The sequence below is a fragment of the Pogoniulus pusillus genome, chromosome 16, assembly GCF_015220805.1.
Source record: "Pogoniulus pusillus isolate bPogPus1 chromosome 16, bPogPus1.pri, whole genome shotgun sequence".
In the NCBI taxonomy this organism is placed as follows: Eukaryota; Metazoa; Chordata; class Aves; order Piciformes; family Lybiidae; genus Pogoniulus; species Pogoniulus pusillus.
Genome location: NC_087279.1, coordinates 21451847 through 21471260, shown reverse-complemented (window position 1 = coordinate 21471260; position 19414 = coordinate 21451847). Strand labels below are relative to the sequence as shown.

At 47.7% G+C, this 19414-nt stretch overlaps 1 protein-coding gene across 7 annotated transcripts in view; it reads left to right on the top strand.

Moving 5' to 3' along the window:
• Nucleotides 1-19414, top strand: part of FHIT (fragile histidine triad diadenosine triphosphatase) — a 921710-nt gene that overhangs the window by 212854 nt on the left and 689442 nt on the right. For 2 of the 7 annotated variants that reach the window (XM_064156966.1, XM_064156967.1), the window contains one exon: nucleotides 14796-14871. The exons of the other annotated variants lie outside the window; for them this stretch is intronic. The gene's annotated coding sequence lies outside the window, so the exon portion shown is untranslated. The remainder of the gene's footprint in view (nucleotides 1-14795; nucleotides 14872-19414) is intronic. 7 annotated transcript variants of the gene reach the window in all.

Sequence of the window (19414 nt, the reverse complement as noted above, 5' to 3'; positions counted from 1 at the left end):
GTTGAGGTGCTGAAAGGTGTCCAGAGAAGGGCAACAAGGCTGGTGAAGGGCCTGGAGCACAAACCCTATGAGGAGAGGCTGAGGGAGCTGGGGGTGTGTAGCCTGCAGAAGAGGAGGCTCAGGGCAGAGCTCATTGCTGTCTACAGCTACCTGAAGGGAGGCTGTAGCCAGGTGGGGTTGGGCTCTTCTCTCAGACAACCAGCAACAGAACAAGGGGACACAGTCTCAAGTTGTGCCAGGGGAGGTCTAGGCTGGATGTTAGGAAGAAGTTGTTGTCAGAGAGAGTGATTGGCATTGGAATGGGCTGCCCAGGGAGGTGGTGAAGTCATCATCCCTGGAGGTGTTAAAAAAATACCTGGCCTAGACTAGTGCCATGGTCTGGTTGATTGTCTAGGGCTGGGTGCTAGGTTGGCCTGGATGATCTTGGAGGTCTCTTCCAACCTGGTTGATCCTGTTATTTTTTTGCATTAGATGTGATTCTTTTCTGTGTTATTTTTTCATTATTAGAAATTCTCTTCCAAACTGCTTCCAAAAGAGCTCAGGAAAATAAAGTCTTGGTTGTGTTCTGGTAATGCACACAGTTAAAATGTTGGTGAGCATGGGAATAATCCTACTGAAATGAATTTGACTATTAAAAGTTGTCACTGAGTAACAAAAGACATTTCTGCCCACAAAAGCAGAGCACTTCCAGTGCTGGAAGCATGTAGACATCTGCATGCCCTGGTAATTGGACTTGAGCTACTGCTGCCACAGTTAGTGTTTATACATACATTAAAGTAGTCACTTCAATCATCTTAAGTGTTGTAAGTTAAAGTATAAACTTCAAGCATTTAAATGATCCCCACTCCTTTTGTGCTCTACCGCCCCAGTGGTCAACCACAAACTCTTCACACTGCTTTCCTTGCAGCTCAGTTTATGTTATAAATAAATCTTCTCCAGAGGTTTTACTTTGAAGCTCAACTTAGGAACATTAATATACACTGCAGTGTGGTCCAGGGCAGAGGTTATGCTGCTCCTTCTGTCTGGATGTAATGTAGTGGCTGGAGACAAGTGTTCAAGTGTTTAATGTTTAACCACGTGATAGTGGTAGGGGATTCTTTCCTTTTATGTTGCATCATGTATGGGGAGTGAAGTTTTAGGTTTACTATCTGTTTGGATTTACAAATGGGTAGTTTTTAGATGTTTCACCAACTTTCTGGAGTAGAAAGAGGTGTTATTTATTTTGCAAGATTCATCTTAAACCATACCCCTCAGCGCCACATCCAAGTGATCCTTAAACATATCCAGGGTGGGTGACTCAGCCACCAACCTGGGCAGCTCAACTCGGGGCAGGGTCTCACAGACCTCACAGGCTAGGGCTGGGTGCTAGGTTGGACTGGATGATCTTGGAGGTCTCTTCCAACCTGGTTGATTCTATGATTCTTGAACCATCCTGTACTCAGCGCTGGTCAGGACGCACCTGGAGTGCTGTGTCCAGTTCTGGGCTCCTCAGTTGCAGAGACGTGTTGAGGTGCTGGAAGGTGTCCAGAGAAGGGCAGCAAGGCTGGGGAGGGGCCTGGAGCACAGCCCTGTGAGGAGAGGCTGAGGGAGCTGGGGGTGTGCAGCCTGCAGCAGAGGAGGCTCAGGGCAGAGCTCATTGCTGTCTACAACTACCTGCAGGGAGGCTGTAGCCAGGTGGGGATGGTCTCTTCTTCCAGCACCCATAGACAGAACAAGAGGACACAGCCTCAAGCTGTGCTAGGGCAGATTTAGGCTGGATGTTAGGAAGAAATTCTTCAGGGAAGAAGAGATTGCTTGTGGGAATGAGCTGTCCAGGGAGGTGGTGGTATCACCATCCCTGGAGGTGTTAATAAGGAGGCTGGCTGAGGCACTTAGTGCCATGGGTTTAGTTAACTGTAAGAGTTAGGTGATAAGTTGGACTTGGTGATCCTAGAGGTCTTTTCCAAGCTGGTTGATTCTGTGATTTTTTTAAGTGACAGTGTCTATGGTATGGGGGTCAGAAGCAAATGTGGCTACGTTAGAGCTGTCAGCTCTCCTTACTGCAGCTGTCTCTGTATCAATTTTTCAAGTGTTTAATAAAACATAGGGCCTGTTTCTCCTCTTCCTGGTTTGTAGTCATCTAACTGCACTGAAGTCAAGGGGAAGTACTTTTCATGTGCACCATGGTAATGAGAAGAGAACAATGGATGCTTTTTCAGCATCTGCTAAGCAGTTTGTTTTCCGAGGCTGAACCCCACCAAAATAAAACAGCAGTAGGTAATGGCCTCTGTCTAAAATTCTTGATGCACCAAGAAGAGCTTTTTGTGGGTAGCTGTGAATTTTGAGTCCAATTCTGTTTACATTTCTTTGTGTAAATCAGATCTGCCTCTAATTTGATTTGCTTCTTTAAAGACTGATAGGATCATTTCATCTCTTGGCTCTCTTACACAGTCTCCTTTTGTGGCTCCATATGGGAGTATTATAACTAAGTGAAGTGGCTTGAATTTGCTAGGAAATGCAGTGTCCCCCTTGCAAGCCTCTGAAGCTTCTGATGTGTGCATATGTGGTTCTGCTGGGTTCCAAGATGCAATCCTTCCAGAGGTAGACATAGACAACTGCATGATTGAGACAGCCATGGAGTGCAGCACAGAATCATAGAATGGTTTAGCTTGGAAGGAACCTCAAAGCTCAGCCAGTTCCAACCCTCTGCCATAGGCAGGGACACCTCCCACTAGAACAGGTCACTCAAGGCCTCATCCAACCTGGACTTGAACACCTCCAGGGAAGGAGCAGCCACAACTTCCCTTGGCAACCTGTGCCAGTGTCTGCAAAGAACCCTTTCCTAACATCTAGTCTTAATCTCCCCTCTGCCAGTTTAAACCCATTACTCCTCATCCTATCTTGAAAAGACCTTGTCAATAGTCTCTCCTCAGCCTTCCTGTAGCCCCCTTCAGATACTGGAAGGCCACTATAAGGTCCCCTTGAAGCCTTTTCTTCTCCATCCTGCAAAGCCCCAACTCTCATAGCCTGTCCTCATAGCAGAGCTGCTGCAGCCCTCTGAGCATTTTTGTGGCCTCCTCTGGACTGGCTCGAACAGTTCCATGTCCTTCTTGTACTAGGGGCTCCAGAACTGCACCCAGGACTGCAGGTGGGGTCTGAGGGGAGCAGAGCCAAGGGGCAGAATCCCCTCCCTTGCCCTGCTGCCCACACTGCTCTTGCTGCAGCCCAGCACAGGGTTGTGTCTGGGCTGTCAAACATCTCAGCTTGGGAAACAAGCAACAGTTTTGCACTGAACTGAAGCGGACTTTGAGGGTGCACCTTAGCCAGCACAGGCTGACTACCCTTAACTTCCATAGGGAAGGGAACTCCTCAGTTCTCCTGGATGAAAAATTCCCTGGGCTTCTCCAAGAGAAAAATGGAGTAGAGGCACTGCTGTAAAATGCAGTGCTGACAACTTTGAGGAAAAATAGAGAAGTGTTTACAAGAAATACTTTAAAACTAATTAGAATGGAAAGCAGTTTCTAAATCTGGCACAGGAAAGTGGTCTGCTGAAGGTATTTTTTTCCTCCTTCTCCTTTTCCCATTTATCAAAGGGCTGCTCTGTCACATTGCACATCTGCAGCCTTCAGAACAGATTTTGGCAGAAGTACTCAGCAGCACTGTGAGGGGCAGACCCTGACTGGATGCCAAGTGCCCGTCAGAGCTGCTCTGTTACTCCCCTGCTCAACTGCATAGGGGAGGAAAAACCTAACTAGAGGCTTACCAATGGCGATAAAGCCAGAGAGAGACCACTCCCAATTACCATCATAGGCCCAACAGACTCGAATCTGTTACCATAAACATCAGGGTAGGGTATTGAGAAAGAGAAGGAATTGTTAAAAGCAGCTTCTTCCTCACCCCTCCCTCTTCCTAGACTCAACTTCACTCCAGAATTCTCTGGTGTCTCCCTCCTGTGCAGTGGCAGGGGGGGAGGGAGTGGTGGTTGTCTCACAGCTCCTTAGACTCCTTGCACACCCCATGCCTGTCCCTTCCACAGGAGAAGCCCTCCATTATCTTGTCCCAGATGAGTCCTTCCCGTGGCTTGCAGTGTGGGTCCCTCCAGTAACAGACTGCTCCCATGTGGGTTCCCTGTCCCAATCCTGCCTGGAAACCTGATGCAGTGTGGGCTCCTGTCTCAAGTGCTCCACAGTTACCACCAGGAGCCTGTTCCAATACAGACTTCTCATGGGGTCACAGGTGTATTGCTGCACCAGTGTTGGGCCATCCATGGGCTTCAGGTTAGCTCCATGTTAACATCCATGGCAGCCAGCCATGTGCTGGGCTGCAGCAAGAGCAGTGTGGGCAGCAGGGCAAGGGAGGGGATTCTGCCCCTTGGCTCTGCTCTTCTCTGACCCCACCTGCAGTCCTGGGTGCAGTTCTGGAGCTCCCAGCACAAGAAGGACATGGAACTGTTGGAGCCAGTCCAGAGGAGGCCATGAGAATGCTCAGAGGGCTGCAGCAGCTCTGCTATGAGGACAGGCTACAAGAGTTGGGGCTCTGCAGCCTGGAGAAGAGAAGGCTTCAAGGGGACCTTAGAGTGGCCTTCCAGTATCTGAAAGGGACCTACAGGGAGGCTGGGGAGGGACTATTGACAAGGTCTTGTAATGACAGGACAAGGAGTAATGGGTACAACAGTGTAGTCATGACAATGATTTTCTCCAGGCAAAGGGAGATGTTTTAAACTGGCAGAGAGGAGCTCTAAACTGGATATTAGAAGAAGTTGTTTGCAGTGAGGGTGGTGAGACACTGGCACAGGTTGCCCAGGGAGGTTGTGGCTGCTCCCTCCTTGGAGGTGGTCAAGGCCAGGTTGGATGAGGTCTTGAGTGACCTGTTCCAGTGGGAGGTGTCCCTGCCTATGGCAGGGGGTTGGAACTGGCTGAGCTTTGAGGTCACTTCCAACCTAAACCCTTCTGTGATTCTTTGGGGTGCAGGGGCAGAGTCTGATTCACAATGGTTTTCACTTGCATGGTTTCTGGAGCACCTCCTCACTCTCCTCCTTCATTGACTTTGGTGTCTGCAGAGTTTTCTCTCTCACAGACTCTCACCCTCCCTGGCTGAAATTGTGCACTGACTTTTCTCCCTTCTTATGTTTGGTGTCCCAGTGGCCACCACCACTGACGGGCGCAAACTTGGTCAGGATTAGGTCTGTCTTGGAACTGGCTGGCACTGACTCTGTCAAATGTAGAGGAAGCTTCTAGCAGCTTCTCACAGAAGCTGCTGCATCCCAAGTAGTAAAACCTTGCTTAGCAATTCCAGTGCAGTAACCAGAGGAAAGAACCTTAGGTACTTCCCCAGGATAGAAAGAAGTCAACCTGTGCTTATTCCCCTTACTGAGGCAGCATGGTGCCTTGAGCACTCTGCAATGGAAGCTTCTGTTAGGTGACAGGGGTTGCAGACATCAGCCTGTGTCCTTCCATGGTGGGCCCCAAAAATATAACAGGAGAAATGATTAAAGAATACATGGTGGCAACTGAGTAGCTCCACTGGCCCAAATTATCTCCTTGCCTTAGCCAGTGTGTGGCAGGTGAAATCGCTCCTGCTCTGGGCTTAAGGAGTTTCCTCTGTGTGTTCTGTTTTGGGTTTCAGTCTCAGAGATGTTGGTGACTTTTTGGTCTGCATTCATTAGCATGGTGTCATAATTTAAGAGGGAGAAGCAAACCAAGAACAATCTTGTGTCAGGCTCCTCTGTGCACTGAAAGAAACCCTGCTCAAGCCTTTCCAGTTCTGGGCCCCTCAATTCAAGAAGGATGTTGAGGTCCTGGAACATGTCCAGAGAAGGGCAACGAAGCTGGTGAGGGGCCTGGAGCACAAATCCTATGAGGTGAGGCTGAGGGAGCTGGGCCTGTTTAGCCTGGAGAAGAGAAGGCTCAGGGGTGACCTTATTACTGTCTACAACTACCTGAAGGGACCTTGTAGCCAGGTGGGGGTGGCCTCTTCTCCCAGATAACCAGCAATAGAACAAGGGGACACAGTCTCAAGTTGTGCCAGGGTAGGTATAGGCTGGATGTTAGGAAGAAGTTCTTAACAGAGAGAGTGCTTGGCATGGGAATGGGCTGCCCAGGGAGGTGGTGGAGGCACCGTCCCTGGGGGTCTTCAAGCAAAGCCTAGCCGAGGCACTTAGTGCCATGGTCTGGTTGATTGGCTCGGGCTGGGTGCTAGGTTGGACTGGATGATCTTGGAGGTCTCTTCCAACCTGGTTGATTCTTTATATGCCAAAGCATGGTTTGCCTGGAGGTCATGTTTGGCTGGCTTTGACCTGGTGAACATGTGAAAACCACTAGGTTTAAGTCATTAGGTATCAGCTGTTGCCAGAGAGTATTTCCTATTACCTGTGGGTAGATCCGATGTAAGAAAGCCAAGAAGTGCCTGCATCTTAATCATAGAATCATAGAATCAGCCAGGTTAGAAGAGACCTTCAAGATCATCCAGTCCAACCTAGCACCCAGCCCGAGCCAATCAACCAGACCATGGCACTAAGTGCCTCAGCCAGGCTTTGCTTGAAGACCCCCAGGGACGGTGCCCCCACCACCTCCCTGGGCAGCCCATTCCAATGCCAATCACTCTCTCTGTGAAGAACTTCTTCCTAACATCCAGCCTAGACCTCCCCTGGCACAGCTTGAGATTGTGTCCCCTTGTTCTGTTCCTGGTTGCCTGGGAGAAGAGGCCACCCCCCACCTAGCTACAATGTCCCTTCAGGTAGTTGTAGACAGTAATAAGATCACCCCTGAGCCTCCTCTTCTCCAGGCTAAACACCCCCAGCTCCCTCAACCTCTCCTCATAGGATTTGTGCTCCAGGCCCCTCACCAGCTTTGTTGCCCTTCTCTGGACATGTTCCAGCACCTCAACATCCTTCTTGAATTGAGTAGCCCAGAACTGGACACAGCACTCAAGGTGTGGCCTGAGCAGTGCTGAGTACAGGGGCAGAATAACCTCCCTTGTCCTACTGGCCACACTGTTCCTGATGCAGGCCAGGATGCCATTGGCTCTCTTGACCACTTTTGGCTGTCTGTGGATCCATCTCTTGCCTTGTGGAATTAGGTTATGCTGAGGATGCTACCTTGCATTCCTGACTTTTCTGGGGATTTGGGATCTTCTTTTTCCTGCAGTGCTGAGAAATGACCTCTTTTTTTCCACATCCTAGTGGAAGGGAGCATGAAGAAAGCAGAATCTGCATAGCTCTCTAGACCGGGAGACTGTTTCATTTTTCCTCAACAGCTTAGGGCTGGGTGAGATTGAGCAGGTGACAACAGAGGCTTGTAGATAGTAAGGAGAACTACAGTCTGCTAAGTGCTAGTTTCTTACAAGAGATTAGTAATGGTACTTGTGATTCACCTTTAAGGGGTGTGGAGCACATAGATGTACATGTCATTGCTGATTGCTGCTAGCTGAAGATAGTGACAGTCTCCAGATGGGTGCTATAGCTGCTGTATATTATCCCAAAGATGACCACATTTCCAGAGTCCAGGAAATTACTCTTGTGTAAATAACTTGTAAATAACGTTGGGGGTTTCTGCTTTCTCTAGAAAGCTGGGTTATTTGGAGGACTGGATGAGCTTGGAGGTCTTTTCTAACCTGGTCGATAATATGATCTGTTTAAATACACCTTTATTGATGCAAGAGTTCCTTACTGAGCTCTGTGTGTAGCCAGGTTTTCTTCCTTAGAACTCTCTATGCCTTGTAAACTCCTTTAGACTTCTTTTGGAATGTTTTAGCTTGCACAGGTCTGCAGGAATTCCATCTGCCTTTTATCCTAACCAGAGGTTAGGATATGGTTAGGGTGTGCTGGCATAGAATCACAGAATTAACCATGTTGGAAAAGACATCTAGACTCATCGAGTCCAACCTGTCACCTAACCCTTCTAATTAACTAAACCATGCCACTAAGTGCCTCATCCAGCCTCCTTTTAAACACTTCCAGGGATGGTGACTCCACCACCTCCCTGGGCAGCCCGTTCCAATGCCAATCGCTCTCTCTGCCAACAACTTCCTCCTCACATCCAACCTAGACCTGCCCTGGCACAACTTGAGGCTGTGTCCCCTTGTTCTGTTGCTGGTTGCCTGGCAGAAGAGCCCAACCCCACCTGGCTACAGCCTCCCTTCAGGTAGTTGTAGACAGCAATGAGGTCTGCCCTGAGCCTCCTCTTCTCTAGGCTGCACACCCCCAGCTCCCTCAGCCTCAACCCTACTACCAGGGCTTTTTTTGAAGTACCTTTCTCTTAAGATTCCTGGAGGTCTCACAGACTTTTGATAAGCCTTGCAGCAGCTCTGTAGGATGTGGATATGCGTTTCAGAAGTTGACAGAGAGACACTTGCATTGCTTATCTGGACTCATGGAGCCATTGTTGTAATGGAACACGAGTGAGCATGCTTTGACCATTGCCGTGACTCAGGTGCAGGACCTTACACTTGGCCTTGTTGAATTTCATGCATGGATCCCCACACTCTGGAAACACCATTTTCTTCTGCCTGCAGACACACTGTGTCATGTGGTGGTGGTGGCAGCAGGATTTGAATCTCTGAGAACTGAGAGGTATGGTACATGAATTCCATTGGGAATCTGAACTTGAAAAAGACCCCTGGAGATGAGAGGCCACTCTTCCATAGAAACATAGAATCAAGCAGGTTGGAAGAGACCTCCAAGCTCATCCAGTCCAACCTAGCACCCAGCCCTATCCAATCAACCATGGCACAAATGCCTCATCCAGTCTCATCTTGAACACCTCCAGGGATGGTGACTCAATGTGCTGCTTTACACAACTCTCCAGGGGTTCATTAATTTTTCTGGTACTGGTGATTGTACCTAGTGGTAATTTAGTGGCTGTTAGTTAATGGAATTCCAGACAATGCAGACATTTAACCATCTGCCTCATTTACTGTCACTTGAATAAGCTTTGCTGAGTTGAACTACACAATTTGGGAAGAGTAGAATTTAGAGAGAAAGCTCCAAATGTTTGTTTACTTTTTCACAAACCAAAATATTGTGCCTCAAGTATTTAGATTTTAATCAGCTGTTAAAATTCAGCTTCATACCTGATTGCCAATTAAGAGGTGCATCATTAGCGATGCCCAGCCCTCCAACAGTCATTACAAAATACATATGTAATCTTTAAAAGTTGTGTATTTGAAGGTAAATCAGTAGTTTTGCTGCTTTTGGTGGCAAACTTTCCTGGCAGTGAGAAAAGAGGCTGTACTGCAAGTTGTTAAAAGGTGCAAAGATAATGCTGATTAATGTGGGTTATTACATAAGTGCTGGGCTAGCATTCATAACAGAATCCAAGGGGTAACAGGAATTCAACTCACATTTAATTTTAATTACAAATTACTTCATTTACTCAATCTCCTACCACACCTGTCTGCTCAATGGTTATTGTCATGACAATAAGAGCATCAAAATATTAGTGAACCTGATGGGCATGGCAGTAAGATTGCTTAAAAGAACTATCTCCTAGTGTAGAGGGGCAGGGACTGGTGTGGTCACCTTAGCCTGGCTTCCACAGTTGCTCCTCCCCACCATGGAGGTAGTGGAGTCACTATCCCTGAAGGTGTTCAAGAAAAGCCTGCATGAGGCATTTAGTGCCATGGTCTAGTTGACTGCATAGGGCTGGGTGCTAGGTTGGACTGGATGAGCTTGGAGGTCTCTTCCAACCTGTTTGGGTCTATGATTATGTGAAAGCATGGTTCCATGGTTTGATCAGAATGAGAAACTCCAACTCATGGTTATTGAAGTTCTTGCCAGAGAGAGTAATTGGCATTGCAATGGGCAGCCCAGGGAGGTGGTGGAGTCACCATCCCTGGAGGTGTTGAAGCAAAGCCTGGCCGAGGCATTTAGTGCCATGGTCTGGTTGTTTGTATGCAGCTGGGTGCTAGGTTGGCCTGGATGATCTTGGAGATATCTTCCAACCTGGTTGATTCTATGGACAAGGCCAGATGACTTCCCCAAATGAATTTGCAGCTGAACTAGACCTTTCTGAACAGCTTTTAATCTTTATTAAAAACTACTTGTGATAGCAAACCACTGCTCTGGGTACTTTACTCACATAGTAAGTTTTCATGAAGAGAAACACACAAAGCATACTCCTAATTTCTGATCTGATGTTTTCTAATAGTTAACCATTTTCCATCAGCCTTTGTGTGTATAGATTGTGAAGATCTGCCATCTCATCTTGGGTCCTGTGTTTAGTTTCGGGCTCCTCAGTTTAAGAGAGACAGGGATCTGCTGGAGAAGGACCAGCAGAGAGCTATGAGGATGATCAGGGGACTGGAGCACTTCCCAAAGAGGAGAGGCTGAGGGACCTGGGGCTGCTTAGTCTGGAGAAGAGAAGAATGACTGAGGATTTAATCAGTGTTTATAAATATATGAGGGCTGGGGGTCAGAGGTAGGGGGCAGGCTCTGCTCACTTGTTCCCTGGGATAGGACAAAGAGCAGTGGCTGGAAGCTGCAGCACAGGAGGTTCCAGCTCAGCACAGGAGGTTCCAGCTCATCACAAGGGTGAACTCCCTGACTGTAAGGGTCCCAGAGCACCGGCACAGCCTGCCCAGAGAGGTTATGGAGTCTCCTTCTTTGGAGACTCAAGGCTTGTCTGGATGTGTTCCTGTGTGACCTGAGCTAGCTTGTATGGCCCTGCTTTGGCAGGGGGATTGGACTCTTTTGATCCCTTCCAAACCCTGACATCCTGTGAGCCTGTGATCTGTGTGGCTTGTAGCGGCTTTTGCGCTCAAGACACTCTTAAAACTTCCCTTCAGTAAGCAAGACAGATGGAATTCTGTGCCCTTTTGCAAAGTAGGTTTTCTAATTGATTTGTTGTGTTTGTCTTCCTTGAAATTTCTCCAGTGTCTCCACTTGATGAAAAAAGTTACAGATCCTTGCATGTGGCCCTATGCCAGCTGTGGCTGTGGCAGTGCCTAGTACAGACAGTGGCTTAACATCCCTCTGTGTGCTTGGGATTTCCCTGAGTGCACATCCAGCAATGATGCTGAACTTCTGCTGTCAGATTAATGGTGATGTTGCCAGGTCTTTCCTAAGCTGCTGATTCACAGTGTAGTTTCTTGATATGCAAATATGACGTTTTGAGTTAAACTTGATGTTGGACACAGCCTCTGCTCTTCTTCGCTCAGCTTTCCCAGGCAGCCCCTTTTCTTTCTTAGCCTTGGTGTCATACTCTATTAGAGCACTTGGCACTTCATTATGCACAAGCCTTATCTGTAGTGATTTAAGCTCCCTTTTAAATGCCACTGAAAATGTTAGTAAGGGGTTAAGTGCCAAATTCTGCAGTGTTGAGGTAAAACCAGAACATCCTTATTTACAGTCAGTTATTGGTGCTTATTAATGATCTTTTTTTAGGTACATTTTATGTATATCATGTTGACTTCAGTCCCACTGCCTTAATGAAAATGTCACAGGCTGCTAAGTGGCTGGTTTGGGGGTTTCTTTCATTTGATATATGTATATCATTTTGGAGATTGAGCCTTTTTTGTCAGTCAAGCTTTCAAGCAATTGGAATTTTTTTTCTAGAGGGTGGCTAGCTAACTTGAGGTCCCATAAATCCATCTCCAATGGCATTAGTTTTACTCTATTTTAATGGCTTATTAGTAAAGCCATATATCAACCAGCCCAGTATTTTGCCATTAGCTGATTTCAGGCTAACAAGAATGTAATGGGATGACCTTATTGCTGTCTACAACTACCTGAGGGGAGGTTGTGGCCAGGAGGAGGTTGCTCTCTTCTCTCAGGCAGCCAGCACCAGAATGAGAGGACACAGCCTCAGGCTGCACCAGGGGAAATTTAGGCTGGAGGTGAGGAGAAAGTTCTTCCCTGAGAGAGTCATTGGACACTGGAATGGGCTGCCCGGGGAGGTGGTGGAGTCGCCATCCCTGGAGCTGTTCAAGGCAGGACTGGACGTGGCACTTGGTGCCATGGTCTGGCCTTGAGCTCTGTGGTAAAGGGTTGGACTTGATGATCTGTGAGGTCTCTTCCAATCCTAATAATACTGTGATACTGATATTGTGATACTGTAATTACATGGCTTGCCCAATTTGTGCAGTTGGATTTTGCTTGCTTATGTGTTTGGCTTGTTTTAAGGCTTAGTGTAATCTTCTGACACGCCTGATGCTGCTTGGATAGCTGTCTTGAAACTCTGTGGTGCACCTTACCCAGGTCTCCTTAATTTATTGAGTCATTTTATCCCTTTATTTTCCTAATTAGAAACCACCTCACACTGCAACCACATTGCCCAACTTTTTCTTGAAGGCTAATGCTTAGTGAATACTGTGTTCAGTTTGGGTGTATAGGTTGTGGAGATTTGCCATCTCATCTTGAATACTGTGGTCAGTTTGGGGCTCCTCAGTAGAAAAGGGACAGGGAACTGCTTGAGAGAGTCCAACAGAGGGCTATGAGGACAATTAGAGGACTGGAGCACTGCTTGATGAGGAGAGGCTGAGAGACCTGAGGCTGCTTAGTCTGGAGAAGAGAAGACTGAGAGGAGATTTAATAAACGTTTGTAAATCTCTGAGGGATGGGGGCCAGGAGGGGGGAACAGGCTCTGCTCACTGCTCCCTGGGATAGGACAAGGAGCAAGGGGTGTAAGCTGCAGCACAGGAGGTTCCAGCTCAACACAAGGGGGAACTTCTTTACTGTAAGGGTCCCAGAGCACTGGCACAGGCTGCCCAGAGAGGTTGTGGAGCCTCCTTCTCTGGAGCCTTTCAAGGCCTGTCTGGATGTGTTCCTCTGTGATCTGTGCTAGACTGTGTGGTTCTGCTGTGGCAGGGGGGTTGGACTCAATGATCTCCTTGGGTCCCTTGCAACCCCTAGTATCCTCTGAGCCTGTAAATACTTCTGACTTTAGTGTAGTCATATTTCTGCTGGTACTCCTGCCCCAAACCATGCAGATATACAGCACACTAAAAATTCTGTGTTCTTAATGAAAGCTTACTTAGTGTCCTCAGCTCTGCTGGCCATTCATTTGTCTGTCTTTTAATATTTCCCTCTCAGTTATGTAACTGCTTAGTGCTGAGCCATATATATTGCTAGGAACAGCTTTATAGTCTTCCAGTGATTATGTATCTTCCACTACTCATCTAAACCAAGTTAGCTTATTTATTGACTTATTTCCAATCATTCTGACCTAATTTCTATTCATGACCTTGTGACATGTTCTTAACCAGTGCTTGGCTTCATACACTTGTTCTCAGCTGACTTCTGAAATGAAGGATTCCCACTGGCTTATTCTGAAAGTTTACTGTCACCCTTTTTTCTGTGTTTGTTTTCTTGCATTGTGATTAGTTTTGTTTTGTATATCTGAATCTTTCTTTACAAGCAAAACCAAGATGGTGATACTTACCCTCAAAAACCTCTGCTAACAAATGTCTTTATGTTTCAGTCTAGGTTTGGTTGATCTATCTTTTTGTTAAACATTATCACCTTTATTTCCACTTCCTAGTAAGTTTTTAAACAGAAATGTGTGCAAATGGTCCTGTTATTGATGATCTGGACCAGGGACTGAGTCCACCATCAGTAAGTTTGCAGGTGACACCAAGCTAGGAGCAGGTGTTGATATGTTGGAAGGTAGGAGAGCCCTGCAGAGGGACCTTGCCAGGCTGGATGGGTGGGCAGAGGCCAATGGGATGAGATTTAACAAGGCCAAGTGCAGGGTTCTGCACTTTGGCCACAACAACCCCAAGCAGCACTACAGGCTGGGGACTAAGTGGCTGAGAGCAGCCAGATAGAAAGGGAGCTGGGGATACTGGCAGAGAGTAGCTGAACATGAGCCAGCAGTGTGCCCAGGTGGGCAGAAGAGCCAATGGCATCCTGGGCTGGCTCAGGAACAGTGTGGCCAGCAGGACAAGGGAGGTTCTTCTGCCCCTGTGCTCAGCGCTGCTCAGGCCACACCTTGAGTGCTGTGTCCAGTTCTGGGCTCCTCAATTCAAGAGAGATGTTGAGGTACTGGAATGTGTCCAGAGAGGGGTGACAAAGTTGGAGAGGGGCCTGGAGAACAGCCCTGTGAGGAGAGGCTGTGAGCTCCTGAGAGGTAGCTGGGGGTGTTAAGCCTAAAGAAGAGGAGGCTCAGGGTAGACCTCATTGCTATCTACAACTACTTGAAGGGAGGCTGTAGCCAGGTGGGGTTGGGCTCTTCTGCCAGACAACCAGCAAAGGAACAAGGGGACACAGTGTGCAGTTGTGCCGGGGGAGGTCTAGACTGAATGTTAGGAGGAAGTTGTTGGCAGAGAGAGTGATTGGCATTGGAATGGGCTGCCCAGGGAGGTGGTGGAGTTGCTGTGCCTGGAGTTGTTCATGCAAAGCCTGGATGAGTCACTTAGTGCCATGGTCTGGTTGATTGGCTAGGCCTGGGTGCTAGGTTGGCCTGGCTCATCTTGGAGGTCTCTTCCAGCCTGGTTGGTTGGATGCCATCTTTAGTAAAGAAACCAAAATAAACTGAGAAATTAATTTTCCACAGTGTTGATTCAGAAATAATGAAGTATGACAACACATATCCAGCACACTCCAGAATTGTATGTAAATAGACATTTCTCTGAGGCTTACCTGGTTATTTGCATATTGTAGGCACTACACTATAATGGTTTTAAATGTCTCTAAATGCAAACAGCTGCCGAGTTTTGATTGCTGATTTGAGATAATACTTTGCTCGTGTTTGGAAAATGAATTCCTCTGGGGGAATAAATATTTGTCATGTCAGATTCCATACCTTTGTTGGGGGACAGGGTTGCCTCTTGGGAAGAGCTGATCGTTCATATGCAGCTGTAGTAGCAAGATCTCTTTGCAGGATAAAGGATTGCACAGTCCAGATTCATCTATCATCTTGCTCTCTTCTGCCTTTCCCCTGGACATCCTGCACCAGGGTAGGTAGACTCCACATTCTGAACTTAAGAAATAGCTCTGCCTCCTGGTGCCTTGGCTTGTTTCCTGTCTACCCAATAAATGTTTGCCTCTGTGTGTGGATAGGGAATACTGAAATATGGGGAAGACAAAAGGGATTGGAGTTAGCTGCAGAAATAAACTTTACTGAGGTATTTTCTCCATCATATTAAAAACTGACAAAAAGCTTGCAACAAAACTGCCTTTTTTCCCCCCTCATTTTGTTGAGTGGCCATGTGTGTGCCCCAAATGATAGTAAAATTAATGATGTACTGATGATATGCTCTGGTTTGTCTTCAGAGTTCTGCCATGAGATGCAATGCCCCAAATAATTCACCTTATTTATATCACTTCTTTTAATAGAAAGGCTATTTTGCAAGTGAAGCCAGCTTGCCTCTGTGGATGTGGGGAAAGAGGAGAAAAGTAAGCTGACCAACAAATATCCATCCTTTCAGAAGGTACCTCTCCTGCAAAATAGGGTCATGGTGCTGTGTTTATACTTCTTAGCAGAACTACAGGGGTTCACCATGGGGGAATGTGGCTGCTCCCTAAGCCACTTCTGAGTTTGAAATCACACTTCAAGAGATACAATTGCTTCAGGGACTTCTGGTGAGATATGCAACTCTTTCATGCAGGATTGGATGAGGCACTTAGTGGCATGGTCTAGTTGACTGGGTGGGGCTGGGGGATAGGTTGGACTGGATGAGCTTAGAGGTCTCTTCCAACCTGGTTGATTCTATGATTACTCATCCTAAACTGCTAATTCCATAGAGCAGATTCTTTATCAGTAATACAGAATCATAGAATCAGTCAGGATTGGAAGGGACCACAGGGATCAGCCAGTTCCAACCCCTCTGCTATGGGCAGGGAGGGATACCCTACCCTAGATCAGCCTGGACAGAGATCCATCCAGCCTGGCCTTAAACATCTCCAGGCATGGGGCCTCAACCACCTCCCTGGGCAACCCAGTCCAGGCTCTCACCACTCTCATCTTCAACAATTTCCTCCTCACCACCAGTCTCAGTCTCCCCACCTCCAGCTTTGCTCCACTCCCCCCAGTCCTGTTGCTCCCTGATATCCTGAAAAGTCCCTCCCCTGCTTTTTTGTAGCCCCCTTCAGGTACTGCAAGGCCACAAGAAGGTCACCTTGGAGCCTCCTCTTCTCCAGACTGCACAGCCCCAACTCTTTCACTCTGTCCTCATAGGAGAGCTGGTCCAGCCCTCTGAGCATCCTCATGGCCCTTCTCTGGACACACTCCAGCATCTCCACATCCTTCTTGTAATGGAGGCTCCAGAACTGGATGCAGTACTCCAGGTGGGGTCTCAGCAGAGCACAGTAGAGGGGGAGAATCACCTCCCTCCACCTGCTGGCCACACTTCTGCTGCTGCAGCCCAGGCTCTGGTTGGCTTTCTGGGCTGCAAGTGCACACTGCTGGCTCCTGTTGAGCTTCTCATCCAGCAGCACCCCCAAGTCCCTCTCCTCAGTGAGCGGTTGCTCTCCAGCCACTCACTGCCCAGCCTGCACACAATACAAAGACTCTCAGAGCGTACCTGCCTACCTTGAGAGTTCAAATGTGCAGGGCACAAGTGCAAACAGAGAAGCTCCATCTGTTCACATCTGGAGAGGTAGTATCCTGTGCTGCTTGTTCTGAATATAGTCATAGCACAGAACCTTGTTATAGTAGTAATTTCAGCTGCTGATAGAACACCCTTCAGTTTAAACAAGGAATTGCAAACTGTCTGTCTTATGTCTGAAAGAGTAAAGCCCCAAATCCTATCATTTCAAGACAGAGGTCAGTCACATCTGGCAGCATGTGCTGCACCCAGAACTGAGGTGTTTTGGTGCATGTTGCTATGTAGCAATTGACTTTCCCACTTAGTGAAGTGCATTAGGAGTGTGTGGAGTAGTTTAGGGCTTATTGGGATATCCTAATAAGAGGACTTGGTACTTTCCTGGATGTTCAGTGTGGAATCTAACTGAATGAGATCACTGGTTGTAAAAGAATAACAACAATGAAGTCTATATTATTCATTGGTTTGCTAAGAGATATAAAAAGCTAATATACAGACAATTATTTCTTCTTGGCTCTGGGGCACTGTCTCTGTTTGCTATTCCTTTGCTTCTCTCTCTAACTAATGTTGGCTGACCAGATCACATATTAAGCCTTACTGGTTGTTTTCTACCTGGGGGGGGGGAGAGAGGATGGCATTTGGCCCTTCCTGGGCTGTTTCTTTCCGAAAGAGGGAGATTGGACTTCTGCATGGTTTCTAAATGGTATATAAGAAAGGGATCTGGGGGTGCTGATTGATACCCGCCTGAACATGAGCCAGCAGTGTGCCCAGGTGGCCAAGAGAGCCAGTGGCATCCTGGCCTGCATCAGGAATGGTGTGGTCAGCAGGAGCAGGGAGGTCATTCTGCCCCTGTACTCTGCACTGCTTAGACCACACCTTGAGTGCTGTGTTCAGTTCTGGGCCCCCCAGTTTAGGAGGGACATTGAGATGCTTGAGCATGTCCAGAGCAGGGCAACAAGGCTGGGGAGAGGCCTTGAGCACAGCCCTACGAGGAGAGGCTGAGGGAGCTGGGATTGGTTAGCCTGGAGAAGAGGAGGCTCAGGGGAGACCTTATTGCTGTCTACAACTACCTGAGGGGAGGTTGTGGCCAGGAGGAGGTTGCTCTCTTCTCTCAGGTGGCCAGCACCAGAACAAGAGGACACAGCCTCAGGCTGCGCCAGGGGAAATTTAGGCTGGAGGTGAGGAGAAAGTTCTTCCCTGAGAGAGTCATTGGACACTGGAATGGGCTGCCCGGGGAGGTGGTGGAGTCGCCGTCCCTGGAGCTGTTCAAGGCAGGATTGGACGTGGCACTTGGTGCCATGGTCTGGCCTTGAGCTCTGTGGTAAAGGGTTGGACTTGATGATCTGTGAGGTCTCTCCTAACCCTGATGATACTCTGATACTGTGATAATTGTAACTACATCTAACTATATTTTGCATGTATGCTTGTAACCTTAGCTTTGCTGTCAATACAGCTTTATCTTATTTCCAAGCCTTCTGAGCTGGTCTAGTACATTCTAACTGGGGATGATGTGCTAGTTTGAGCCTAGCTGGGATGTTTTAGTGAGAGGAATTAGATGGTAGGCTGTGAAAAAGAAACAATGGTGATGTCTGCTGCACTCATGAGCTTGCTGAGTTGTACAGGAACATAAATATAGGTAAGAGAGCTTCTCTCTGGCAGCATGAATTTTTCTCTCTAACTTCCTGCCTGACTAATCTGATTGCTTCCTAAACCCCCCTGACCAATTCTCCAAACTCACCTTGAATGTAAGGCAAAGTCTGGGGTAAGGTAGAGGGGTGGGAAGAAGGTGGCAGGGTGTTTGGAAGCTCCTCCTGGGGACTCTGGTTTCTGGAGGGCTGTTTGTACTTTTGTGTTGCCTTTTAACTTGTGTATTCCTGTGTGTAGCTGTGTGTATATATATATATATATCAATGTGACAGTGGAAAGTGAACACCTATATTGTATTACACACTTAAGGGCCATTGAACAGGTCAAAGGGGCGCCTATAGAGAACACAGTGGTTTGTTAGAGGCTAGGGGCTTCACTTGATGTGTGCAGTGTAAAGTTAATGAGTGTATGCCAACCGTGTGCTGGGCGGCAACAAGAGCAGTGTGGCCAGGAGGGTAAGGGAGGGAGTTCTGCCCCTTGGCTCTCCTGACAGTCCTAGGTGCTGTTCTTGAGCTACCAACACAATAAGGACTTTCAATTGTTAAAGCAAGTCCAGAGAAGGGCCATGAAGATGCTCAGAGGGCTGCAGCAGCTCTGCTATGAGGACAGGCTACAAGAGTTGGAGGTTTGCAGCCTGAAGAAGAGAAGGCTTTGAGGAGACCTTGGGGTGGCTTTCCAGTATCTGAAGGAAGCCTACAGGAAAGCTGTGGAGGGACTATTGACAAGGTCTTGTAATGGCAGGACTAGGAGTAATGGGTTTAAACTGGCAGAGGGGAGATTGAAACTAAAGGTTAGGGAAGGGTTCTTGGCATTAATGGTGGTGAGACACTGGCACAGGTTGCCCAGGGAGGTTGTGGCTGCTCCCTCCCTGGAGGTGTTCAAGGCCAGATTGGATGAGGCCTTGAGTGACCTGTTCTAGTGGGAGGTGTCCCTGCCTATGGCAGGGGGTTGGAACTGGATAAGCTTTGAGGCCCCTTCCAACCTAAACCATTCTATGATTTTATACCAATCACAGACAATATTATCCCTAATCTATACCAAAAATTCATGCCTGAAGGGCAATCTTTACACTTGGTACATGAATTGCACATGCAATTTTCCCTGCAACCTAAACCATTCTGCAGCATAGAATCAACCAGATTGGAAGAGACCTCTAAGCTCATCCAGTCCAACCTAGCACCCAGCCCTAGCCAATCAATTAGACCATGGCACTAAGTGCCTCGTCCAGGCTTTGCTTGAGCACCTCCAGGGACAGTGACTCCACCACCTCCCTGGGCAGCCCATTCCAATGCCAATCACTCTCTCTGCC